At 44.7% G+C, this 23,801-nt stretch overlaps 1 long non-coding RNA gene across 1 annotated transcript; it reads right to left on the bottom strand.

Annotated features, from left to right (window-relative positions):
• Nucleotides 1–3,019: 3,019 nt before the first annotated feature.
• On the bottom strand, nucleotides 3,020–22,869 carry LOC144615812 (uncharacterized). Its single transcript, XR_013554424.2, has 3 exons — nucleotides 22,672–22,869; nucleotides 18,724–18,797; nucleotides 3,020–3,143 (listed from the first exon to the last, which is right to left on the bottom strand). It is a non-coding gene; the product is annotated as an uncharacterized LOC144615812 (long non-coding RNA).
• Nucleotides 22,870–23,801: the final 932 nt, after the last annotated feature.

The following is a 23,801-nucleotide window of genomic DNA, read 5'->3' as shown; positions in this document are numbered from 1 at the left end:
TCCAGTCATGTCCCCTTCATGTCTGGTTCCATGGAGGTCACCACTAGGATCATTTGGCATCATAGAGGCTGTATACGTGCAGATTTGCTAACGTTAGGACTTTGGGAGAGGCATCCTGTGAACTTTTGGAAATTGTGTTGAAATCAAATGAATGAACTGAGAAATCCCTGAAGGAGCAATTAAATTCTGCATTTATTATTGAGCAAATGAAAAGCAAGTGGAGGATGCAGGTAGGGCAAAGGGGCCACTCAGGGCATTTCATGTCAAATATAAATGAGGTGTGGATGCCAGGGAGCATTCCATTACTGAACAGCACATCTGTGTAGACACACACAGTGGCATTGCTTGTTTGGGCATCTCCTCAAACCTTCCTCCTGACCTTTGTCACCCAATCCTGTCTGTCATATGTCTTAGCCACTTAAAACAGGACCTTTTTTCTACCAGAGAAGTATCTGCAGTAAAGGAATCCTGTTAATATGTTAGTGAACTATTGTATTACCTTTCTTTAAGTAACATAAAATGTTAACGAGAGCTCTGGCATTCAGCTGTGCAGGTTGTGTACTGCACAACGTGGGGCCTGTAGTCACACAGACTACTGATCCACTTGAACTCAGGAAGCCCTTAGGGGGATGATGCAGATGGTGGGGAGTGGATACCTTTTGCAAGAAGATTCAAAAGGGGTTGATATATTTTGCAGGAGGGGACAAGTATAGCTTGTGGCAGGGTCAAGAGCTTCAGAAGCAGGCCAACCTGGCCTCAGGTCCTACAGTCACCATATTACTACTTAGTTCCTAGCTCACATGGGCAGGTGACTTAACTTCTCTGAGTCTATAAAAAGGAGGATAGAGAGGCTCTCTTCCTTTACTCTCTGTGCAGGGGCAGGCAGCGGTCCTTGGACGGGTTGTCAGGCTTCTGGCTTCCTGTATTCTTCCATTCCTCCTAGTCAGTGACCCAGCTAAAGATTTCCTACTGCCCAAATCCAAATGCAAAGGGCTTAAGGTAGTTGCATACACATATATATGTACCATTTAACCATCTTTAAGTATACAGTTCACCATCAGCACCATCCATCTCCAGAACTTTTTCCATCTTCCCAAATTGAACAGCTCCTCATTCCTCCCTGCCCCTAGGCCCTGGCACCCTCCAGTCTACTTTCTGTCTCTATGAATCTGACAATTCTAGCTATCTCATATCTCACAGTATTCGTCCTTTTATGACTAGTTTATTTCACTTAATGTAATGTCTTCATGGTTCATCCAAGTTGCAGCACGTGTCAGAAATGCATTATTTTTTAGAGCTGAATAATATTCCAGTGTATGGATAGACCATATTGTATTTATCCATTCATCCATCGATGGACATGTGTTGCTTTCACCTTTTGGCTGTTGTGACGGATGTACAAGTCTCTCTTTGTGAATTTGTTTTCACTTCTTTTGAGTATATACCCAGAAATGTAATTGCTGGATCATATGGCAATTCTATGGTTAGCATTTTGAGGAGCCTCCATACTGTTTTCCATTTTACATTCCCACCAGCAGCGCACAAGGGCTCTAATTTCTCCACATCCTCATCAACATTTATTATTTTCCGTTTTTTTTTAAATAGCTATCCTAGTGGGTGTTGCACACGCATTTTTAAAACTCATGCTGAACACCTTCTTTTAGTTTCCTTGAATTCTTTGTGGCAATCTCCTCAGATTGCTGTGGGCAGAAAGATGTGAGTTCCTCCATCTGCTCAGAAGTGATGGGACCAGAGGAGTCACTGCTGGTCCACCACTGAGGTGCACAGGTGACTCAGCCTGTGGTAAGGCAGGGGACAGGTGCTGGTGGAGAGGGGGAGCAGGGAGTCGGCTTCGACGTTTCTCCTGAGTAAGGCATCAAGAAGAGCTCTGAGAAGGGCCTGGCTTCTGGCTCTGATCCCAGAAGACAGTGGTTTCATCTGGGGATGTGTGGTTTGTTTGTGTTTTTTTTTTTTTCAAAGTTTATTTTATTCATTTTGACGGGGTTAGGGGGAGGAGCAGAGAGTGAGGGAGAGAGAGAATCCCAAACAGGCTCAGCACGGTCAGTATGGAGCCCGATGCAGGGCTCGAACTCAGAAACCAGGAGATCATGACCTGAACCGAAATCAAGAGTCAGATACTTAACTGACTGAGCCACCCAGGAACCTGAGGGATGTGTGTTTAATATCCCCATAACAGCAACAAATGTTTTCTTTTTCTTCTTTCTTTTTGTTTTTTGTTTTTGTTTGTTTTATTTTTGATGTAGGCACAGTTTTGATCCCCTGATCTCAAAAAACAAGATTGCTCTTTCATCTGAAGCAATCATGGGCAACCTAGTTCTGGGCATTTTCCTTCCCAACTGTCTCCTTCCTTTGCCTCTCCCTCCCCTTCCTTTTTTTCATAAAATGGAATCTGAAGCCTCACCAGAAAGAAAGAAAGGGCAAAAAGCAGCCTGTATTCAGCTCAGAGAATCCTCAGTGCACTGTGACTAAGGAATCAATGACCTAGAACATCAGAGTTTTGTGTGGGCTGCAGGGAAGACAGGGGTTCCCGGCCCTGGGAAGAGGTGTTGTTGGGTGAACTGCGGCTCAGGTTTTGTTCTGGGCTCCAAGCACAGCAGCCCCCAGCTGGTACCTGGGGTTGGGACACTCACTGTTGGGACAGGACTACTTTGCCACCAGATGTCAGTTACCTTCTATCCATTTGGAGCTACCAGCTGGAGAGCTTTTCCACTTGGAACCCCACTATCACACCCTCCTGTCTCTGTCCCCAGATTTGCCCCACAACCCTCTCTCTGAGCCATCACCCTCCCCAGGCCCTGTGGGGTAAAGAACAGGGAAATTTTGCACACTTTCTTTTCAATACAACTGAAATGTAGACTCATGCAAGGATCGAGAGGAGCAGAGCAGCTGCCGCTGGCCATCGTGGCCACATCCCTGCCGAGAACCCGGAACACCTGCCTGTTCTCTGGGCACTGGGTACTGGGTGGATGGTGGAGGTGGGGTGTGAACCTTCCTCACCTGGCCCGTCATCACAGCCGGCGTCTCTCTTCTGACTGATGTCCCATGAAGCAATTAGTAACTATCACACCTGGACTCTCAACCTATGGTAGTTGCAAAGATCGATCAAAGCAATCTGCAGTGTGCTGTAGTCATAGAAAGAGAAGAAAAGGCCAATTAAAAAAAAAATAAAGTTTGACTTAAATCCTGACACACACCCCACAACTGCCTGCACCTCTTACTCCCTCACAGTCGGATCAAGGAGGAGGTTGCAGTAATGGCTGGAAAATAAGAGTTATCCAGACCCTTCATGTGTGGGGCCTTGGCTTCCCTCTAGGGCTTCCGGAAGAAAAAAGTACTGCTTCCATCTGAGTGCCTGAACCAAAGGAGCGGGCCCCTGTGAGGGTGTGGGAGCCGTGCCCGGGCTCTTGAGCAGAATTTATGTCCTTCATCTGCAATTAGCCCATTGCTACTTCTGAGAACATGAATAGTTCACTCTGCTGTTAATGGGAATGCTGTTCTCACCCCAAGGGGAGGAAAAATGCCCAGAAACATGTTTAATGGATTTTTTTTGATACTTAAAAACATTGCAGTGATTTTCTGCTTCCTTCCAAAGGACATGTTGATAACTTTTCCATATGGTAATTTTCTGTTATGATTGTTAGTGGTTTGGCAATTTTTAATATTAAAATTCCTAATGGTAAGCAGAATTTCATCCAGTTTTCAATCCATAAGACCAGTTTAAGTTTTCAGAGAGGAAGTCATTATTTCCTTTTTCTTCCTTCATATTGAAAAGACATGTCTCTTTCCCCACCCCCACGGTTTGCCTCATCTTTTGTACATGGCTTCGGGTTCACGAGGAACGTAGGGAATGGGTGCAAAGGCGCCCTAATGAGCATGTCGTTCTCGTGGTTCAGACACGCCAGCACTGAGTTTCCCCAAGTTACCTTTTCCAATTCCAATAACATTCTGTGCGTCAGCGTTGCCAGGGTAGACGCAGCCAGGCCCGGGATAGAAACCCTGTTTTCCATGCAGAGATGACTCTCATGCAAACAGGCTCTCTTCCCTGCCCGACAACAGGCTGTCTCACACAACTTAAAAATTCAAAATGTCTTTTCCTAAAAATATCGGAGAAGAATCTTACCAAAAATTATTTAATATCACTTGTTTTTTCCCCCCACTGTGGGTGGTATTCACAGAAGTTATATTTATGAACCTAATAGAAATCATGTAGATGATCCTAAGAATGGTATTAGCTCTGGAATTAACCCAAATGCGGATGATGTTTGACACAAGAGCGTGAAATGATTTGCCACCTCCTCCCCATTAGAACTGTGAGTTTTCGTTCGTAAAAGGCAGTGAATGTATGCGTGTCAAGCCTGAATGACTACCTGAAGTAAGAGGTAAATGAAAACCAGCCTTTTCAGATGCCATTTTTGTGCAACCCTTCCCTTTGTTGATCTTTTTCTTTCCTACCTGCCTCTGTCAAACTATGGAGGGCTTGAGGGCTGAGGCAAAATGATGCTTTTTTTTTCTGAAGGCTTGGTTATATTTATTTACACTGGGCACTGGACATATCAGAATGTATCAACCTGCTGATGCCAGGTTATGAGAAAACTGCTTCACAGAAACATTCCTAGGATATCTCTCTAAGCAAGAGCTTCCCTGGCACACTGAAGGGTGTGTTTTTCTCTCAGGGAATGGCAAAATGTAACTGACTGTGTTGGTCCAGGCTCTCAGTTGTAGACAACAGAATCTACTCTGTCTGAGCAGAATGATATTTCCATAGGGATGTAGCTTGCCGTCAGAATTCAGGGACAGACGAAGAAAGGCTATATAATAATCTCATGAGAACAATGTCCAAAATCATCCCACAGAGTCAGGCTGCTGAGGACGCTGATGCCTTTCCCCTGACCAGGAAGATGCCACCTCAGTTAGGGTCATGGCATCTGGGCCTCGTGTGGCACTTTGCAGGTAGGCATACCCTCACCCTGGGTAACTCCATTCAGAATCAGAGTCGTCCGTATCTCCGTCTGATATGTAGGTAGCAAGTCTCACCCTGAAGCCGAGCTGCCAAGAAGTGTGGGACATGTCAACTGTGGTTTTCCAGCTCCTTCCCTGTGGGAAGACGCATCAGAATAGGGAGGACTGGAGGTTGAGGAAGTCAACCCATAATAACTACCACATGTGAAACAGACCAGCACACCATGGGGAGGGTGGGTGGGAAAGGGGGATGAGCCAAATGAAACAACTTTCCGCTGTTTGGCAGCACACAGACCCTGGTTTAGAGAGCTCAGTATGAACTGGTTGGTGGAGAAGGCGGGATCGGCCAGTGGTCATGGCATCCTGAAGGCATCTAGCTAGCACAGCGTCTACCTAGCCACCCAGCATCCCTCATGAGCAGTGCTGGATGGAGGTCAGAGGACAGCCTTGCCCGTAGGGTCTTCTGTCTGGAGAGGGCTCTTCTCCCCCTCTCAAGGGATCCAGAGGTTTCTGGAGTGCCTTTCTTTTCATCTTCTCCTCCTCCCCTGTTCCCAGGTCTTCTTCTGGGTGGTCTTGGCCCTGGGGAGGTAGCAGCTACTTCTATTCAAAGCTGGAGGCTCGTCTGAACCTCCTCAAGGTCTGAAGTAGGATGTAAAGACCATCTTGTTTGTTTCCATGTGGAGCTTGAGAGAGCCATCTTGTGATGGCGTAGCTATTTCTTTTGTAGTTTCTTTACTTACCTTATTTGGCTTTCATAACAATCACCAGGTTTTAAAAAAATCATCAGGTTTGAAGATAATTATAGATATGTTGAAAGAGGAAAATGATAGTGATGATTTATTTTTACTATGCTTCTGCATCTGTGATACATATATAACCATCCTGTGAGCTAGGTCTAATTACCATCAGAGTGTAGATGGACAGTCATAGATTTATAGATGGAATTTACAGGTGGAAACTGAAGTTCAGAGAGGTATAGTGACTTGTTTAAAGTAACACAGGAGCTTAGATCCCAACTTTGGTCTTGTGACTCGAGTAGGAGGTTCTATTCCCACATATTGTATTCTCTTGGCATAAAGATGAACAAGAGTGGATGCAGGTGGGAGGTTTGATACTGAGGTAAGGGATGTGTGTGTGTGTCTGTGTCTGTGTGTGTGTCTGTGTGTCTGTGTGTGTCTGTCTGTGTGAAGGGATCATGCAGATTTTATTAATTTTTACATGAACATATATGTGTTAATTCAACTACAGTGCGTGTCTGGTAGGATGTTGCAGTTTTCAATTGAGATCTTACAAATCCGCATCATTATCCCATTGTTCTTCCTTAACAAAGCCAGGGTAGCTGGAAGAATCAGGCCAGGATTGCACACATGCTTTTTATTTGCCACATGGGGCCAATTGGCGAGATGCCTGTAGAGAGTTGACGCTCCAGGGAACTAGAAAACACTGATTGGTCCACGACGAGGTCAGACACTACAAAGCATCTGTCTGGAAGAATGAATATCCCCTGACATTGCCTCCACCAGCCCTCACCCTGGGCTGGCATTTCTGTCTGTCTCTTCATGGAATGGGTGGATAAAATGAAGAAGGTGATGGTGTGGCTTGCCCAAGGTCCTTTAGTGAGCAGGTGGCCCCTGGCGGACCTACATCCCATGTTGCTGTCCTCAGATGGCCAGACTTCAGCCAGGGGCCAAGGTTCCTGAGAAGGGCCAGGTCCTGAGCAGAGGGGCCAAGGGCAGCAAGAGAAGATCCAGTTGGCAGGCATGGTGAGAGGCTGTGCAGTGGGAGTTCAGAAAGTTGATCCTTGAGCAAAATTCATTCATTTGTGCAGTAGCATCTTGTGTATTGAGTGCCAGCAACACGCAGAACACAGCACTGGCCCCTGCACCAAGCCCATTGCAAACTATTCCTGCCTTTGAGGAGCTTCTACTAATTAACGGATGGGCAACAACGATGATAAGAGCTCACAACTAACCCTTGTATATCCTCCCACACCTACAAAGCACTTTTCACCTGCAGTGCCTGGTTTTGCCTGCACAGTTTCTGGAGGCACAAAGAGCAAGTCGATGATCATTTTCTAGTGAGAATGTCTAAAGCTCAGAGTAGTTAGACTCAAGCTCATTTTTTCTGCTCTGCATCCCAGCACTCTTTATTTCAATAATGATGGTTTCAGGCCAGAAGTAGATTGTATTAATGGGAGGGAGAGAAAAACAGTGCAAACAGTGTGAGATGCAGAGTCTTCTCCCCTACAATTACCAGGAGTTCACTGTTCCTCAGTCATCAGCCTGACATAGCACACAGCACCCCTTCCCGGCCCACTTCCTGCATGGCCTGCTGCACTCCTACATCCCTGCGCCCAGCGGCACCAGCTTCCCTGTGCCAACCTCCCCACCCCTGACCCTTCTGCAAGGATTCTCCCCTGGCTTCCACTCCACCCTGGTTCTCTGTGGACTTGTGACAAAGCCACTGCATTGTGCCATGGGAGTGAGGGACAATACAACCACAGGCTCTGAGGGCACCAGGGGGAAGCAGGTCGAAAGGAAGGGCCACCTTAAGGCCCCATGCCCTGTGCAAAATGCCACTTTCCTGGCCCTGGGGCATGGTTCCCGCCCCCTGATGGCGGTCAAAAGGAGGGTAAATCTCTCCCCACTGCCAAGAAAAGGCAGCACAAGCTTGAGATCACCATTCTCATCTATGTTTTAGGTATCTAGGGAATGATGCAAGCTGATGAATCCCTGCTTCTCCAGAATACAAGGCCAACTTGGACAACTCTCAGGAAAATGGTAGGTACTGTGCTGAGTCTGGAAAATCAGGCAGGATTTGGAGAGCTGGGGCAAGGTGTGGTCAAGTATTTGAGAACTCTTTGTACTGTACATTAGGTTAGTTTACTACTTAATAATTAGTTTCCTAGAGCTGTTATAATAAGTTGCCACAAACTGGGGTGTCCTAAAGCCACAGAAATCTATTCTCTCAAAGTTCTGGAAGCCCAAGGTCCAATCAAGGTGTCAGCAATGCTCCCTCTGATGGCTCTGGCAGAGAATCCCCCCCACCCTTGCTTCTTCCAGCTTCTGGTGGCAGCCAGGAATCACTGGAACTCTTTTGTTTGTAGAAGCATCAGTCCAATTTCTGCCTCTGCTGTCGTCTGGCATTCCCCCCAGTGTGTCTGTGTCCAAATAACTCTCTTCTCTTATAAAGACACCAGTTGCTGGATTAGGCCCATCCTAATCCAGCATGACCTCATTTTAACTTGATTACAACTGCAAAGACCCTCCTTCCAAATAAGACCTCCTTCCTTCACATTCACAGGTACTGGGGGTTAGGGCTTCCACATAACTTTTTAGGGAAGGCCATCCAGCCCACAACAAAATAGCAGGAAGATTTTTAAAAAATGTTTATTTATTTTTGAGAGAGACAGAGACAGAGAGCGCAGGAGAGAGGTGAAGAGAGAGGGAGACACAGAATCTAAAGCAGTCTCCAGGCTCTGAGCTGTTAGCAAAGAGCCTGACACGGGGCTCGAACTCACAGACCATGAGATCATGACCTGAGCTGAAGTCGGATGCTTAACTGATTGAGCCACCCAAGTGCCCCATGGAAAATTTTATTAGTACTCAAGCATAGTGAAGAGAGCAAAGGGGGGGGGGTGTCAAATGTTGGAAATCATACCAAAGATTTTAGTGAATAAAAGGATACAAGTATTAGCATACTCAAGAAAAAGAAAAAATACACAGGAGGTTTATTTTAAGTTCAGGTATAGGTGAAGAGAAGATAACTTAAAAATTAGTAATTATCTTTTATGACTTTTTATAGTTATCTAAAGCATGTCTAATGAAACTTTACATCTGTGGCAATATAATTATTGATTCAGGCAGGTAAACATAGGCTCACAAAAAAACAATTTGCTAGTGAGACAGTCCTTATCACTTGACGTCGAATGGAGAGTGTTATGCTAAGTGAAATAAGTCATACAGAGAAAGACAGATACCATATGTTTTCACTCTTATGTGGATCCTGAGAAACTTACCAGAAGACCATGGGGGAGGGAAAGGAAAAAATAAGGTTAGAGAGGGAGGGAGCCAAAACATAAGAGACTCTTAAAAACTGAGAACAGGGGCGCCTGGGTGGCGCAGTCGGTTAAGCGTCCGACTTCAGCCAGGTCACGATCTCGCGGTCCGTGAGTTCGAGCCCCGCATCAGGCTCTGGGCTGATGGCTCAGAGCCTGGAGCCTGATTCCGATTCTGTGTCTCCCTCTCTCTCTGCCCCTCCCCCGTTCATGCTCTGTCTCTCTCTGTCCCAAAAATAAATAAAAAAAAAAAAAAAAAAAAAAAAAAACCTGAGAACAAACTGGCGGGGGGTGGGAGGGAGGGGGGGGTGGGTGATAGGTATTAAGGAGGGCACCTTTTGGGATGAGCACTGGGTGTTGTATGGAAACCAATCTGACAATAAATTTCATATTTAAAAAAATACAACAGAGGAAAATCTGTCACTTACAATGGTGACTACAGCATTTAATCTGATTTGAAGTCTTCTGTTTCAAACTACTTTACTTGGCTAAACAAAGCTAATTCAGTAGGTTGTATAGCCAGCTTCCTTAAAAATAGGATAAAGAAATTTAAGAGCATAGCATCCAAATAAATAAGGTGTTTTTTGGTTTAAGTGACTTATCTCATAATTTCCTTTTAATTTCCTTCTTCAGCGGAAACTCATATTTCTGACTTCAGATTTTCCTTTTTTGAAAGGGGGAGCCTAAATTATTTTGTTTGCACATGTGGACAGCATTCCTTTTAGAAGAAAAGAATAATCAAAGATGAGGAGGTGTATTCTGAAAACAGTGGCTGGATGCCGCAGGACTTGGTGGCTGACTAGTTGTGAGGATCAGGAGGGGGACCAAAGGGAGCTCCTCCCAGGTTTCACAGAACGTGTAGATGTTGGGTGAATGAATGAACAGTAATGGAGACAATGTAGGAACCTTACTAGAAATGAAGGTGACAGGAGAAACTGAGTGGAGAAGAAACGGGGTGTAAGATGTGAACTTCATTTTGGAGATACTCATCTTCTGCCTCTAGAAAGATGGCTCCAGGAGGGAGAAAAGAAAAACTGGGGCTTAGCAGTGAGGTTAGAATGGAACACCAGTTTAGGAGACATTCACATGGAAATAATTGTTGAAATAAGGGGATCTGGTGAAATTTCTAGTGGAGACTCTACACAGAGAAAAGAGGTGGGCTTAGTATAGAACAAAACATGGAAACTGTGCACATTTAGGGGATGGCAGAGAAAGGAGGCCTGGAGGAGAAGAACAAGGTGGGGCAGTGTGAAGGTCAGTGTCGGTCAGGACCGAGCTTGGGGATAGACCCAGCTACAGAGATGGCAGGGAGGACAGGGACGGCAGAGCAGAAGATTCCCAATATCCTGCAGATGTAAAAGAGCAGAGTTAGAGGAGTTGTTGCTACCCCAGGCATAGCTGCTGCTGAGAGGTGTGAACCAGATGTCTTGGGATGATATGGGGAGGTCTCATGCTGGAAAATGGTGAAAGAAATGCATGTTGTCAGTCTTGGGAGAAATTTGAGTCTCATGGCTTTAAGAACCTGGGCTCTAGAGTCAGATATATGTTGCCAAACCTGTTCTGCTATGTTTGTGACCTTGGGTAATTTACTTAAGGAAACTGATACTTAGTTTCCACATTGGCAATGTGGTCATAAAATATGAACTGGTATTGATCATGACAATGTGTGTAAAGTGCCTATTCCAATATCAAGGGCATAGTAGATGCTCAATGTTAGCTATTAGGAATAGCAGCAGCAATAGCATTGCATGGCTGGGAAGGTAAGAACTCAGGCTTGGAGGTTGTACCAGTCAGGTTAGACAATGATATGCTGCAGTAACAAACAACCCTAAACCTCAGGGCCTTACAATAACAAAGGTCTATTTTTCATCCAAGTGGCATGCCATCATGTGTTGGTGGTGGCTCTACCATGTCATTTTCACTTGGAGACCCAAGCAGAGGAAAAAGCGCACATGGCAAAGAGCTCACATTTCACTGGCCACTCTCACACAGCAGGGCCCAAGTTCAATAGAGCAGGGAAGTATAATCTTCTCCCAGGTAGGGACACTTAATGTTGGTAAACAGTAATTCAATTGACTGCAGTGGAGCTAGTCAGTGGAACTATGGCATAAACGAGGAGGTTGGCCATCTGTGTAAATCAGTAATTCAGTTTCAAAGCCTGGCACATAGAATCAAAGCAGGGTGAGGAGGGTTGTTCCTGAGCCTGGGATGGGTTAAGCACAGCATGGGACAGGCATGGGGAGATGTGGACAGTTCTCTTCAGGAATAAAGAAAACCATAATGAAGAAACCAATAATACCAAAACAGGAAGAGAGAGTTGCTAAAAGTTACACAATAACCTGACCTAAACCATGGCAGGCCCAACAATGTGTACACATTCACAGACAGGTGAGCACTGTGTTCCCCCGCAGGCCAGGTTCCAGGTGGAAGAGAACCATGGAAAGAAGTGAGGCTCAGACACCTACTTCTGTTCTCAGACTCATCCTTGTGTCCTTAGGGAAGTTCCATTCTTTGCTGGCCTGCCTCAAGTCAATACGTTCACATTTTCTACCATAGAGTAATGAGTGAAAAAGAAAGAAATGGAATGAGCGAGACAACATCAACATAAAACACAGGCACACAAAACATACAAAACATGCCTGGCCTTCAGGTGTCCCTGCAAACAAAGTGCACTTATTTTTTTATAAAGATTTTATTTTTTACTGATTCGAAGGGGTACATGCACCCTGATATTTATAGCAGCATTATCAAAAATAACAAAATTATAAAAAGAGTCCAAATGTCCATTGACTGATGAATGGATAAAGAAGATGTGGTATATATATATGTATGTGTATATATATATATGTATGTATATATATGTATATATACACACACACACACATACACACACACACACATATACATATGTACAATGGAGTACTACTCAGTGATCATAAAGAATGAAATCTTGTCATTTGCAATGATGTGGGTGGAGCTAGAGTGTGTTATGCTAAGCAAAATAAGTCAGTCAGAGAAAGACAAATACCACATGATTTCACTCATATGTGGAATTTAAGAAACAAAACAGATGAACGTAGGGGAAGGGAAAAAAGAGAAGGAAGTAAACTATAATAGAATCTTAATTATAGAGAACAAACTGAGGGTTGATGGAGGGGAGGTGGGTGGGGAATGGGCTAAATGGGGGATGGGCATTAAGGAAGGCAGTTGTTGGGATGAGCAGTGGGTGTTATATATAAGTGGTGAATCACTAAATTCTACTCCTGAACCAATATTAACATTAACATGTTAGTTAACTAACTAGAATTTTTTTTAATTTGAAAAAAACCATTATTTTTAAGTAATCTCTACACCCAACATGGGGCTTGTCACATGTGCCACTGCCTGAACAAGGCAGGTGCTCCACAAAGTGCACACATTTTAAATAGAATGGTCATATAAAGAGGAAGCAAAGGATAGCAGTAGAAAAATGATAAAAGAGAATTAATAAAATAAACAAGAGTGGCACCTGACTCAGGCCAGTGGTGACAATGCTCCATGAGCTGAGGAGTAGAATTAACTCAACCCTTTGTACCCGAACTCTAAAAATGAATGTATGGATGAATGAATGAATGAATGAATGAATGAAAATCTTTGTCTCCTACTCATGTCTTCCAAAGTATTTTGTTTCACCAAAAAGATCTTGTTAGAGCTTCAAAAACTTGTTGGGCTACTTTTTGCTTTATTTTGTGACTAGGCTGTGCATAGCTCTCATCCATAGTGTGTGCTTAGATGTTCTCAGGCATTCTCTGTGGGGACTGGACAGAATCTGGAGCAAGGACCCCCTCTAGGTATAGTTCTGGGCCCATCTGACAGTCACTGAGCTCTCCAGTATAACTTCCTGTGATGATGGAAATGTTCTCCAATCTGTGCTGTTCAATATGGTGACTACTGAAAACTTGAAATGTGGCGAGGGCGATTTAGGAACTGAATTTTAAATTTTATTTAAATTTAAATGCAAATAGCCATGTGGCTGCCATTTGGATCAGCAGAGGCTAGATTCTAGGTCCCAGAGTGGATGTGCCATGCAGTACCTACCTTTGGGATGGGGCTGGAACCCTACAAACAGTCTGGGCTGGCTGTTGTTATGTTACACAGCCCACAGCAAGTCCTGGATCCTTCTTAGGAATAGAAGATATTTAATTATGTGGCATGGGCTCACTGCAGGGAGGTAGTAGAGTGTAGGGCATCCTTTTTAACCAAGTTCTACAAGAGAATTAAGCCCTACAAAGCATAAGGGGAGTGCCTACTCCTTCAGTGTTCTCAAGAATAACACTTATCTAGGACCATTCTAGATGCATGGGGAGAAGGGAATTATTTATGTTCAATGGATGTCCCAGGACCTTAGGGCTTCATTTTTCTTCTGGAAGTGGGATTTAAAAAAACTCGTCTAAAGTGGGGCTCTAAAGGTAAAAATAATGAAGTAGACATTCCTTCCAAGGACATTTTTCTTGGACCTACAAAAATTCGCAAGTATCAGAATGCAATGAGCCTATGGTATGTCCAAGGTCTTGCCTGATGATTCTCTGGTATATAAGCAACAGCCTTGGTTTTGTCATTGAAGGGAGAAGTTCTAGGCAACTTCCAAGCTGTGACCAACCGCATTTTCTTCTCCATCATCATCACCATCACCCCTCTCCACCACTGCCTCCAAAACACCAAAAAGGATCTGACTTCCTGGACAATTGTGCAAGGCACCACATATGTGGATAAGAACAAACATAACCTTTTAAGAGCTTACAAGTACAGACAGATACACAGAATGTATATCATGCTTGGCACATAAAACCCATTCCCAAGAACTTAGGTATAAATCAACTTGCATCTTTAATACAAGAAATAGCTTACATTTCTAATAGAATACAGAAAAGCATAAGAAAGAAGTGTATATATATACAGTGTGTATATATTTATACATGTATATATATATATATATATATACACACACACACACACACATATATACACATAAATGCACATAATATATGTATTTATACATGCATGAGATTAAAACAACATAGATATAGAAAGTCATTAAGGTACAAATGGAAAGTGAAAGTGTCTTTTCCTTCTTCAAATCTCTCTTCAAAAAGGTAACTTGCATGAACTTTTCTTGATTCCTTCCATAAGTTACAAAACCACCTCTATGTAGAACTGTTCATGTCATGCATACACACTCGTGCACATGCATAATTCAGAGAAGGATCAGAATACACTGACATAAAGATTGTTTTTTTCACAAAACATGCATGGAGATTTTTACTCTCAGAATGTGCAGGCATACCACCTTCTTTGTCCTGGCTGCATAGTATTCCATTGTGTGGACTTGTGGGTTGAATTATGTTCCACCTCAAAAATATGTTGGAGTCCTAACCCCTAACACTTATTGTGATCTTATTTGGAGACAAGATCTTTATAGAGATAATGAAGTGAAAATGAGGTCATTGGGTTAAAAAAATGACTATTGTCTTGGTAAAAGGGAGAAATTTGAACACAGAGACAGACACATATGGAGGAAGGATGTTAGGAAGAGGTACAGGGAGAAGACCACCATTTACAAACCAAGAACAGAGGTCTGGAAGAGTTCTTTCCCTCATGGCTCTAGGAAAGAAACTGGCAATACCTTCATCTTGAACTTCTAGCCTCCAAACCTGTGAGACAATAAATTTCTATTATTTAAGGATACCTAGTCTATGGTATTTTGATGTTTTTTTAATTTTAATTTTTTTTATTTTTGAGAGACAGAGACAGAGTGAGAGAAGGGGAGGTGGAGAGACAGAGGGAGACACAGAATCCGAAGCAGGCTCTAGGCTCTGAATGATCAGCACAGAGCCCGATGCAGGGCTCAAACTCATGAACCGTGAGATCATGACCTGAGCTGAAGTCAGATGCTTAACCGACAGAGCCACCCAGGCGCCCCAATATATCAAACTTTCTTAAAGGAGCCCACCAGTAAAGAAGATGCTGGTCTAGGTAGACCGAGTGCAGTTACAGAGATCTCATACCTCACAGTGAGGTCATGAATGAAAGAGAGTCACTTGACATTCTTAGGACTCTTTTGGTTGCAAGTGACAGAAGTCCCACTTGAACTAGCCTAATAGCAAAGGAAATTAATTTTGAGGGTATTCTGGTGTCTTGTAGGATTTAAGGATAGCTGGGTTTCAAAAAAAATTGAGACCAGGGACCCAGATACCAACAGAGTCCTCTCCTTCTGACTTGCGTCCTCCTCCTCTCCACAAATTTTATCAGTTCTCCCTGTCTTCTTGAGATGAGTTTCCCTGTTTATGTGGCTCACAAGACAGAATGCCTGGCTTTGAAAGGTCTCTGATGGGCTCATCCTAGGTCAGGTCAGGTTGTCAGGCCAGAACCTAGCATCTCCCAAGGGCACAGTCACCATGTACTAATCTAACTGCAACCTCGGGAATCATTTGGATGTAGGGAGTGGCTTGGTGGGTGGGGGACTGTTGCTGTTAGAAGGATGTTCCCAGAAGACAGCTGCCTGGGGTCTCCTAATTATTTTGATGGAAGATTCCTGGAAGAGATGGAATTTCGCTGATGTCACCATTTGTAGAAAACCCAAGGCTTTGTAATGCCCACCCCAAGGACCCCAGGCTCTGGGCCACAGAGAAGACCCCCTACCCAAGCAGAGGTGCTTTTGACAGTTTGGAGCCCACCAAGCACACCCCTCCCTGGATCTCTGCAACTGTGCGATCCTTCTAGGCAGAAGCAGAGAGCAGCATAAATGATTATCAAAACAAGGCCGGGCTCTGCCTGCAGGAAAATCCGGGCTGTGGCAGCAGCTCAGTGCCCGCCAAGCGAAATACCAGTTAGGAGATATCGCTGGCATGCAATTTAAAGAATAACTCGACTAGCACTTGAGGTTATTTAGAAAAATACCTTCGGTCACGTGCTTTGCAGAATGCTATGTACTTGAAATGAATCATCCGTACCCAGCCCAGAGCAGATTTAATTACAATCCCCTCCCGTGTTGCTTCTTTTAAAACTTGACCTTCTTTTCTGGTTGCTATTCAAATTCAGCAAAATATCAACTTGATTCTTTTTTTTTTTTTTTTTGAAGCCGAGGAGGAATCTTTCTATAGCTGAACAGTTCCAGATAGGAAGAAGGGACCAAGCTCACAGGCAGGAGCCTTGCAATATAGTGATGACAGCAGATTACCTTTCATTACCAAGAAAATGTCATTTACCTGTGAGGGCCATAAAATAATTTGTCCTAATGACTATACACAGCTTGTAAGCAAAAACCAACATCAAGATGACACAAACAGATGGTTTCTGAGTGACTTGACAAGATTATGCCAGCTGAACACACTAGACCTCTGTATTTCTAAAGGGGTGTGTGTCACTACTCATACTCAACCCTGGGTTTCTGTGGATGTGATTAACCCACGGGCGGTGCATGTGATTTAATAGAGTGGCCTTTATCATGAGGCCAGTAGACAGGAAAGAGCAAGGATAAAAGGCCCTGGAGAAAGAACTCAGGCAGGTTCATAAACCCTTCAGAGCCTCAGTTTCCTCCTCTGTAAAGAAGCTTCGATAATTCTCCTATCACAAGGTTTTGTGCAATGCAGAGAAAACAGATATAAAGTGACTGGCACATGATGGAAGGCTTAGTGACATTGGCTATTACTGTTCTTTTTCAGCCCATTTTTCAGTGTCTGGTAGTCACACTGTTTGCACCTCTGAATGTTAAGCAAACATTGCCCAGCTCAATACAAAGCTGGACATTTTCTCGTTTTCGTTGTGTTCCAAATTAGTCATTAGATCTGATGAGAGGCTGACCCCAGAGGACCACACTGGTAGATGTCAGTTGGTGGCTGATCAAAACCTATTGTCCTCAGGGTTAGGTAAGTCAGAGGATATGGCTGGCCTGACCTTCACAATGAGGGTAAACAGTTTCGTGGCAGCACAAGAGAGAATGATAGTGAACAGGTGCCCAAGTCTGCCAGAAATCACATCTCCCCAGAGAGCTGCCATGGGCTTCTTGTGATCAGACCCTTCCATCCTTTCCTGGGCCTACATCCTGGACCCTTTCTCATCAGGATGCCAGCTTCTCTCCCTCCCTCCCTTCCTTCCTTCCTCCCTTGCTCTCTCCAAGAATGGCGCCTATGAGGGTACACATGCTCACCTGGGGGTATATTTTTGGCTAAAGGACTGAAAGCTATTTAGGAAGTTGAGACAGGCTATGTGGAGAAACCAGATCATGAAGTCAGATGGACAAATCACGAGGGGGTCTGTTGTGTAGTGAGTGATTTTTATAGTCACAACCGAGGCAGGTCAGTGACCACCAGCCCCACAGCCTCCCAACCGCTCCCTCTGCCTCTTGTCTCTCAGTTCAAACTTCCTTTCCACCAGCCCACCCCCGGGGGCAGAGGAAGAGCTCCCCATGATGGTCTTAGCTGTCCTCCACCACCTACCCCTAAACTCCTTGAACACATGTAATTTTATTTCACACAATTCGTTAAAAATGAAGCAAGAAAGAGGGGAGGCTGATCAGGGAAGTCCTCTTTGAGGAGGTTATGTCTCTGTAAAGACCAAGTGGTGTGAATAAAGATGTGAGGGGTGCAGCCTCCAGGAAGAGGAGACAGACATGAGAGCGGACTACAGTGGGAGGGGCAGGTGGGACCGTGCTTGGCAAAGCAGGCAGACTGCCAACACAGGCCCTCCAGGCTTTGGTTTTGCTCAAGGATTTTATTTCAGTTTTGATGAATGTATTTGGAGAGTTTATAAAATGTACTGTTTTAGTCATTTTTTAAGTATATAGTTCAATGGTATTAAGTGCATTCACATTGTTGGGCAACCATCACAACACCCATCTCCAGAACCGTTTCATCTTGCAAAACTATGACTGTACTCATTGCACACTGAGTCCCCATCCCTCTCCCCCAGCCTGTGGCAACCACCATTCTGCTCTCTGTCTCTGTGAATCTGACTACTCTAGCCAGGTTCCTCACACTCTAGGTCCATAAGTAGGTCCTAGAGTATCTGTCCATTTGTGACTGGCTTATTCCACTTAGCCATAATGTCCTCAAGATTCATCCATGTTGTAAGCAGAATATCCTCCCTTTTTAAGGCCGAATGATATTCCATTGTATGTATATACCACCTTTTGTTTATCTACTCATCCACTGATGGGCACTTGGATTGACTCCATCTCTTGGCTATTATGAATAATGCTGGAATGAACATGGGTGTGCAAATGTCTCTTCAAGATACTGCTTCCAGTTCTTTGGGGTGTATACCCAGAAGTGGCATTGCTGGATCATAAGGTAATTCTATATTTAATTTTTTGAGGAAATTCCATGCTGTTTTCCATAGCAGCAACACCATTTAATATTCTTACCAACAATGCACAAGGTTCTCAATTTTTCCACATACTCACCAACACTTATTATTTTCCTTTTTTTTTTAAATAGTAACCACCCTAATGGGTGTGTTTTGGGGGTTCTGAGCAGGGAGGGTGGCATGACCTGTTTGTGTTTTTAAAGGATCCCCCTGGCTGTTATGTGGGAAATGAAGTTTAAATTACCAGGGTAATTTTGAGGATGAAGAGGCTTCTGTGAGTAAGTATTCAGGGCCAGGGTACAAAGTATCATTGTCATAGTCAAACCAGACAGGAGTTTACCCACCTCTGTTTGGGATGCAAGAGTAAAGCAACTCTGGACGCCAAGAGGAGGCAGAGGTGAGGGTGCATCTCATCCATCTGAAACAGAGAGGTGTGAGGGCCCAGATTAATTATACTGGCAAAAAAGGAGAAGAAGCAAACAGGGTGGGGAGGTGGGAAGCCACTACCACTCCCACATGAGGAGGGGAAGTTGATGTCACCGAGTTCAGGGCCCCAGCAGGCCCATTCTCAGGATGCAGGAGGATGAGGGAGATTTGGCTACTGCCACTGACCCCAACTGTGCCCAAGACTTGTCACTGCTATCTCTACCCCATCTTCCACTGGCTGAGCCCAGGTGGGAGATGAGGCCTGGAGCCCCCAAGCAGCCTGCAGGGCTCAGCCTCCCTCATTAGCAAGGAGAGTGGGGTGGGACCATGGGGCTGAGCAGGAGCTCAGCCGTCATTAAGGGGTGGTCATGGGAGATAGAATGTAACAGGCCCAGGCTTGGCTGCAGGGTCTGGGGGAGGGAGCAGGATGAAGAAAGAGGCCAGCATTTTTAGAGAGTTGTCCTTTCCTGAGGTGGGGAGATGGGAAGGAAGCAGGGGGACAGTTGGTTGCAGGGGTTAATCCATTTAGCTGCACATTTGTTTTGTTCGTTTTTTTGTTTTTTGTTTGTTTTTGATGTAACTCTTAATAATAAAATGGTTTAAGAAAAAGAAGGAAGAAAGAAAACTCTGGATACTTAAGGGGTCAAACGTTACATTTTTCTCCATGCTCCTTAGTGGATAAAAGAGATATAAAAATCACTCCACTGAAGTTCCCCCTTCTTGGGAAAGGATGGGCCCTGCCACTTTGACTCCCCTCTTTGTCTGGGACCTGGAGATAGGGGAGAGAGAGGACAGGAGCTTCGATACCCTGAGCTGAGGCAGACACAAAAAAGGCAAAAGGAGGCAAAAGAGAAGCCAGAAGCATTAGATTCAGCTAGATTTGGGGAAGAGGGAGACACTGGAGACCTGGCTGCAGGGCCCAGTGGGATGAGGTGAGCAGGCTGGGTCAGCCAGGACTGGGGAAGCCGCCATATGGAAACTGCTCTGGTGGAGGTGGTCTGCTGTGGGCACTGCTGGTGGGCAGGGAACTGGCTGGTCCAGAGGGTCCTCGTATGGGGAAGATTTGTTTGTTTGTTTGTTTGTTTGTTTGTTTGTTTGTTTTTAGGAAATAGCTTCCTTGGCTCTGTATTTGAAGTAGAATTTATCACTAAGTCCTCACGTAAAGGGCATTGCATCATACACAGGACGTCCATCTAAATAAAGAGGTAAACTGAAGCAAGCTCAAAATTGTCAAAAAGATGAGTTTATTCAGAAATAGCAGAGGAATTGCAGTTTGGGACACACATGCTGTAGCGAGCCACAGGCGAGTCTGATGGAAGGCTTAGGGTGGGCTCTGTTTGTTAGCACAAAATGTAAGGAGGGGTCTGTTAAAATAAAAAACTGGAGATAAGCTTTGAAAACTTTCCAAGCAGACAAAACCATTGCAGTCATACAAACAAAGCTCAATTCAGCTTATTTTGTGAGACCAGCCTGACCTGAGATGCTTCTGGGAACCATGCCTCTGAGAACCATAAGTAAAATTTCCCAAAGTTGATATGAGGCAACGCCTGACCAGTTCCTTATCATTTAAGAAAGTTCCAGTGTTATCAGTTTTCTGTATATCAGGCATTTTATGGGGACTATTGGTCTCTTAGTCCTTAAGTTTTGTTTTCCTGAGGGCATGTGCATAAACTTTTTCATTTTATATCCTCCGGTTCCATTTTAGATCAAAATTCTTTTACAAGGCAATCCCTTCCTCCCTCAGCAGTCCCGCAGAGGAACGTAAGGGTATTTAGTTTTACATTGTTTAGTATTGTTTTCTTGTCTCCTCAACTAATAGTTCATATTTCTGTAGTACATAGCCCAGTGCTCAGTTCACCACTGACTTTCTGATGGCTTGATTATTTATTTATTTATTTATATCGAAGTACAGTTGACACAGAATGTTGCATTATTAGTTTCAGGTGTACAACATAGTGGACTGACAATTCTATGCATGATGCAATGCTCACCACAGTAAATGTCATCATCTGTCCCCATACAAGGTTATCACAGTATTGATTATATTCCCTACGCTCTACTTTTCATTCCCATGACTTATTTATTTTATAACTGGAAGTTTGTACCTGGAAGTAATTCCCTTCACCTATTTTGCCCATCCCCACACCTTCTTATTTTTTAAGTTTATTTATTTTGTGAGAGAGAGAGAGAGAGAGAGAGAGAGAGAGAGAGAGAGTGCACGAGCAGGGGAGGGGCAGAGACAGAGGGAGAGAGAGAATCCCGAGCTCACAGCACAGAGCCCAACATGGGGCTCCATCTCACAAACTGTGAGATTATGACCTGAGCCAAAATCAAGAGTCTGATGCTTAACTGACTGAGCCACCCAGGTGCCCCTTCCACTCACCTTTTTAAACTTTTTACTTAGGATAATGACATTGCACTTGAGAAGATTGAAGCTCCCAAGATATGCTTCGTTTGGGGAGCAGGTACTCCCTGTATGGGAAGCTATTTTCTAATCCCCTGAAAGCAATCTATTTATACCCTGAAATCTGAGTTTTTAAGGAAATGTATCATTATTATAGCTTGCATAACTCCAGCTATGTCAAAGAACTATTTCTACTGCCCTAGAATCATTGCAGCTGTGTTCTGAGAGCTCCGTGAGAGGTAGAGTCGGGTACACTGTATTCTCTCCTCATTGCTGTGCACTGGCTTCCCTGTAATTCTGCAAGTGACCTCTTTGTTCTAGGATGGTGCACCTGGATAACAATGGGGAGTGATTACTGCTTACTTTACCATCGAAAGATTGGGAATACTGCTTTTAAGCCTTGAACTCATTTCCTCTCCTGGCTTTAACTGAGGGCGAGTCAACAACGACCTGGACAGAGAAGGATGGAGTCAGGACAAAGGTGTCCATGCCGGCCATGTTGCTGTCAGTCCTGGGAGGCCCTGTGCTCACATTGAAGACAATGTAGAGACTGGTCAGTCTCAGCCTCTAGGAGTAGAGGGTTCTGAGCAGGTAGAAATTCAGGACAAGTTAAATTTGCCCAATGGGAGGAGTAGGGCATCTGTCAGAGGAAGAAGTTAGGACAGAGAGAATGCTGAGGGCTGAGGCAACCTGGGAAAGAGGGGCTGGTGGGAAGGCCTTGGGAAGCAGGAGCAGAGGGTAGGGGAGTGGGGAGACAGAAGCTGGAAGGTAAGGTGGGTGCGGGCAAGGTTGTGGAGAGCCCCATGCAGGGCTGAGTTTGGACATGGCCCCCAGTGGTCACCAGAGACTTTTCTGGATTTCACAGACCATTTATTTTTCTTAAAGCATGGAAGATGGGAAGGGATGAAAGCAGGTTACCAACTTTATTTTGTCATGGAAGGACACACACACACACACACACACACACACACACACAATTCCTTCCCATCAATTATTCTAGTGCTTTCATAAATGAAAAGATACTATAACACCCTTAAGAAAAAAAATAGAAAGAACAAAGTGTCAAAATAAATACTCCTGAGAAGTGACAGCCAGCAAACTTATATCACAGACTGGGAATATCATTGCAGGCTGGCAGGGTACACAGGCCTGCCCTGTCACCCCCAATGGAAAGCCGTGGGGATTGTCTGGGAAGGGGGACTCAGCATGAGGTCTCAGGCAGGCCGGGAGCTGGACTGGGCTGAGCACTGGGTATCAGGGAGACAGCTAGCAGGCCACTGTCAGAAGCCATTGTCATAAAATGTCCTCTGAGCCCATTTTCTATCCATAGCTACCAGTCACCCTGTCTCACCTGGACCATGAATGGCCTCCCCACTGCTCTCCCTGCTTCCACTTTCATAATCTACTCTCCACATGGCAGCCAGAGTTATCTTTGAAAAAGTGACCTGACCATGTTTCTCACCTGCTACCATCCTTTAATAGTCTGCCAGCAGGCCTAGCATGGAGTCAAGGCTCCCTTGAGCAGTCTTTGTCTGTGGCTCTGACCCACCGGCCCTCCTGGTTTGCAGGGGTGCAGCCGCAGTGGACATTGTTCAATCCTTCCTCCTCTGTCTGGAACACGTTCTTCCTGCCCTTTACCTCCTTAACTCCATCAGGTCTCTGCTGAAAGAGAACATCCACAGGGGGTCTTTCCAACTGGGCTCCTGCTGTCTCCCATGTCACCTGTGTTGTTCTGTCTTCATAGCAGGTGTGTGCATAGTGTGTGTGTTGACTGCTCCTGCATTTGGAGATTTGCTAGAAGAACCCACGGGACCCACCATGTAGTTGTGCCCATGGCTAAGATTTGTAACAGTGACATAGTAAGGATACACACCTAGATCATCAGGGAAAAGACACAAGTGGAATCTGGAAGAATCTGTGTGTAGGCTTCCTCATGCTCTCTCTCTCCAGTGAGGGTCATGCAGAGCACCTCCTCTCCTAACAGCAAAAATGCAGCAATATGTGTGTAATGTTTCTGCCCAGGGAAGCCCGTTACAGACTCAGCACCTAGGATTTGTACTGGGGGCTGACTGCATGCACACCCTCTGCCTAGCACATACCAAAATTCCAGACCCCTTGGAGGAAAGCAGGTGCATAAACCGCATCATGTGCACAAACACAGGAAGCACAGGGAGCCACCTTTAGCAGTTAACTATTGATCAGGGACACTTTGGAAGCCAGTTCTCAAAGGTCAGCCCAGGCCCAACACTGCAAGCTGGCTTTCTATGCAAAGGAGCCTCAGACCTGCTTGGTTAACCCCTTTTTGACACAAGTTGTAGGTAAAACTTTATCTTTGTGTCTTTTTCGATGGGGACAAGACCCTGTCTACAATGTCCCCCACTATACCCAGCACTTGGCGTATCGTAGGCTCTTGGCTGAGTGCTTAAGAGCATAGAAGTGTCTGTTGGGAGCACTGGTCTACTGCTTCTTAGCTGTGACTTGGACAAGGTCCTTCACTTCTCATGGCCTCAGTTTTCTCATCTATAATAAGGGGGCTCAAACAGTCCTTCCTCACAGAGTGGTTGCAGCGGTGCAAAACAGAATACTGTGTTC

The sequence above is a fragment of the Panthera onca genome, chromosome A3, assembly GCF_046562875.1.
Source record: "Panthera onca isolate mPanOnc1 chromosome A3, mPanOnc1 haplotype 2, whole genome shotgun sequence".
Taxonomy (NCBI): Eukaryota; Metazoa; Chordata; class Mammalia; order Carnivora; family Felidae; genus Panthera; species Panthera onca.
This window is presented reverse-complemented; position numbering and strand designations above follow the sequence as displayed.